Below are 4501 nucleotides of genomic sequence, written 5' to 3' on the forward strand. Positions count from 1 at the left end.
ACTCAAAAGCATGAATTCTTCTATGGTCTTCCTTATTCACTATCCAGCTTTCACAAGCATATGAGGTTATTGAAAATATCATGGCTTTTTGTTATTAAGTGCCGTCAAGTTGGGTCTGATGCATAGCAACCGTATGTAGGGTTTCTGAGGCTGGTAGGTTTCAACTTCTGACCTCATTCATCTATGCCATGAAATTTGGAAAACAGCAATCTGGCCAATTGATTGGAAGAAATCCATATGTGAGCCCATTCCAAAGACAGGTGACCCAATGGAATGGGGAAATCAGTGATCATAAAACAGTATCATTAATATCACATGCAAGTAAAATGTTCCTGAAGATAATTTCAAAAACTCTTGTAGCAATACATCAATAAAGCCAAAAAAGTCAAGCTACATTCAGAAAAGGACATAGAACTAGTGATATCATTGTTGAGGTCAGATGGGTCTTAGCTGAAAGCAGAGAATACCTGAAAGATGTTTGGTTGGTTGGTTAATTGTGTGTCATGAAGTTGGGTAGTCTGTCACTACAGGTTAAAGAGCTGGACTGCAAGGGCAGTTTGAAATACAAGGTCAGCAGTTCAAGCTCATCAGCCACTCCTCAGAAACCCTATATAGGGTCACTATGAATCAAAACCGACTCGTCAGAACTTAACAACAAAAATAGGGTTTTCAAGGATATAAATCTTTACCAGAGCAAAAAGTCTGATCTTTCTCCAGTGGAGCAGCTGGTAGATTCAAACTGCTGACTGTGGTTAGTAGCCCAACTCATAACCCAGTACACTACGAGGGCTTCTTGGTGGTAGCTGTGTGCCGTGGAGTCAGAATTGACTCATAGCGACCCTGTACAGGGTTTCTGAGGTATGAATCTTTACGGGAGCAGAAAGCCTCATCTTTCTCCCACGGAACAGCTGGTAGTTTCAAACTGCTGACCCTAAGGTTCACAGCCCAATTTGTAACCACTACGCTACCATAGCTCCTTGGAAAGATGTTTGCTTGTGCTTTATTGTCTATTCAAAGGCCTTCGACTGTGTGAGTCATAAAAGACTATGAATAAATTGAGAAAATGGGTGTTCCAGAACAATGAGGACTCTATACATAAACCAAGAGGCAGTTATTAGAACAGAACAAGGGAATGCTAAATGTTTTAAAATCAGGAAAGATGTTTGCTAGGGTTGTATCCTTTTACTGTACTTGGTGGTGGTGGTGGTGTGCCGTGGAGTCAGTTCTGACTCATAGCTACCCTGCATAGGGTTTCCAAGGCTGTAAATCGTTACATAAGGGAGCAGAAAGCCTCATCTTTCTCCTGTGGAACAGCTGGTAATTTTAAACTACTGACCTTGAGGTTAGCAGCCCAACTCATAACCACTATGCTACTATATGCTGACCAAACAATATGAGTAGCTGGAGTATATGAAAAAGAATGTGATATCAGACTTGGAGAAAGACTCATCAATAACCTGTGATATACAGATGATACAACCTTGCTTGCTAGAAGTGAACAGGACTTACTGAGGAAGATCAAAGCCCACAGCCTTCAGTATGGATTGCACCTCAATGTAAAGAAAAAAGAAAACCGTCACCCCTGGACCCATATATAACATCATGACAAATTGAGAAAATATTAAAGTTGTCAAAGACTTCATTTTGTTTGGATCCACAGTCAGCACTAGTGGAAGCAGCAGTCAAGAAATCAAATGATGTGTTTATTACATTAGGCAAATCTGCTGCACCAGACCTCTTTAAAGCATTAAGGAGCAAAGTCATGATATTTTCAATCACCTCATATGTATGTGAAAGTTGGATAAGGCATAAGGAAGACAGTAGAAGAATTGATGGATTTTGTTGGAGAAGAATATTGAAAGTACCACGGACTGCCAGTAGAAGGAACACTTCACTTCTTAAGTGAAGTACAGCTGAATGCTTTTCAGGAGTGAGGTTCGCAAGACTTCACCTCTTGAACTTTGGGCATGTCAAGAGTTACCAGTCCCTAGAAAAGGACATGCTTGGTAAAATGGAGGGTCAGCGGAAAAGAGGACCCCCAACTAAATGGATTGACATAGTGGCAGCAACAGTTAGTTCAAATTGGTTGAGTGGTCCTGGCCTGGGCAGTGTTTTGCTCTATTGTGCATAGGGTCACTATTGAGTTTGAACCAACTCATTGGCACCTAGCAACAATAAGAATATGCTGACTGAGTTAGGTCTGTATTACTGTTCACTCTTTAAGTCAGAGGTAGCGTCACTTCCCCTAAACTACATGGAATTAGAGCAGGGAAAGATATTTCTATAAGAAAAAAATGTGTGCTTTTGCCTAAAAAGGACAACTCTAGTTGGCCTGGCATAAGACAAGATATCCAATTTTGATCATCTAATGTATCTCTTCTTTTTTAAATTCAGAAGAATGCATAAGGAACTTAGGTTATTGTCTAAAATCATATAGTTACTTACATTATGCTATATACTAATCCCACAATACTAACTTGTAGACTTTAAAAAAAGGAAATATGAGTTTTTACTTTTACTTGTGTTAAAATATAGTCATGATAGAGCAAGATATAGCATGAAAGAATAATTCTAGTGCCTTGTTTATGATTTGCTGCATTCCAAACTGAAGATAAAAATCAACTGGGTAGATTTGCTTTTTGGCATAGTTATTACTAAAATTACAAATTTGATAAAACCTTTCAATGGTTATAGAATCACTGAAAGTTATAATTAAAAATCTGATTCTTAGAGATTTACTCACAACTGTGCTGTCACATTGCATATATAGTTAAGGGAACACAAGAGAATAGGGAAATATTACCATGTTGAATAGGTGTTGTCGGATGTTATATATGTATTAATTCAAACTCACCAGTCGCTCTCCGGAAACCCTATACTGGGTCGCTATGAGTCGGAAATGACTAGACAGCAGTTAACAACCACAATATATATATATTGATAGCACTTAACAACAATTACATATATATATGTATTTAGTGTATTTAGTTTGAATTCTGAGACCAATTCATTCAATTCATTTTTGCAACATAGAGTTGGATTTAAAAAGATTTCTTTTAGTTTGGAAATTCCTAATTATATTCGGACTGTCACTTTCCTCTGTAAATTGCCCTTCTCTCCCTTTAAAATTGTATGTATTTATTTTGTTGTTGCTGTTGTTGAGAATATACAGCAAAATATCATACATCAGTTCATCAATTTCTACATGTACAATTCAGTGACATTAATTACATTCTTCAAGTTGTGTGATCATTTTTGCTCTCCTCTTTTGAATTGTTCTTCCTCCCTGAACTCATTGCCCCTAAGGTTTCTATTTTATCTTTAAAGTTGCTGTTGACAATTTGATCCAATTTAGATAGATCTTAAAAGAGCGTGGTTTCATGGGACCTCCCAGGTAATTGGCCTAACTGCACGTTTAGTGCTTCTTTTCTATCTCCTAGTCCATTGTGTAATTCCTAGGGTCTTAAAAGTGTCCATTCAGTGCACAGTAATTGATCTCCATTCACCTGGAGCCTAATGTGATACTGCAGTATAAGAAGTGGACAACTCATCAGAAGGTCACAGTTCAAACCCACCATCACCTTCTTGGAAATGCTATAAAGGTGACTATGAATCGGAACTCACTTGATGGCACATACCATCAAGTACTTTCACCTGGAGCAATATAGGGAACATTTTCAGTAATAAAAGGAGAAAAATGGAATGTATGGCTAATTGCTTCTGTTAAAAGAAAAGAAAAGAAAAAAAAAAAAAAAAGAAGAAGAAGGTCTTGTTTGCCTTGAGACCAGAAGAATTACCGTTTATTGTTGTTGTTATGTGCCATGATAGTGACCCTGTTATAGGGTTACTGAGGAGTGGTTGGTGAGTTCAAACCGCCAGCCTTGCAGTTCAAATCAACTTTATGGTCTAGTTCTTATCCTACATCACCACGCCAGGACTCTGCCACACCAGGACTCAATTACTGAACATTTTGATGAAAAGAGAGAATTCAGAAGAGAATTTCAAATTCTCATGTAACTCAGACTTTTAGAGTTAAGGAAGCTGGATTAACCCCTGCCACTATTGCCTTGAGATAATTTTTAAGCCTTAAACCAAAAAATATCTCCTGAAGTCTTCTTAAAAATCAAATAATTATTTAGTTTAACTAGTAAAAGTGTCTGCCTTCAGCACAATGCCCTTCTCCTTTTATCAGTTTATATCAAGAAGAGAAATAAGTATGATGTAAATTAAAGAACATTTAGTACAAATAATGTATTCCAAATTCTGAGGGTTGCTTGAGCAAACATTAAAATTCTGTATCCCCCCCCCCCTCCATTTTCAGATTCTGAAATGAACAATGAACACTCTGTTAGGCATTTATTATACTATTATGGGATTAACAACTGGACCCAATCGTTTAAATTCAAAAGTGCTTTTTTCTGAAAAGATGTCCAGAGTTTGAAATATTACCCACTAAACACATTATTGAAGAGCAGAGATGTCAGCTTGAGGACTAAGGTGC

General features: G+C 37.4%; 1 protein-coding gene across 1 annotated transcript in view; it reads left to right on the plus strand.

The window, feature by feature from the left end:
• COL24A1 (collagen, type XXIV, alpha 1) overlaps positions 1 to 4501 on the plus strand; it is a 562513-nt gene that overhangs the window by 218018 nt on the left and 339994 nt on the right. The window lies entirely within an intron of this gene.

This window comes from Chrysochloris asiatica, unplaced genomic scaffold, assembly GCF_000296735.1.
Source record: "Chrysochloris asiatica unplaced genomic scaffold, ChrAsi1.0 scaffold00002, whole genome shotgun sequence".
NCBI lineage: Eukaryota > Metazoa > Chordata > Mammalia > Afrosoricida > Chrysochloridae > Chrysochloris > Chrysochloris asiatica.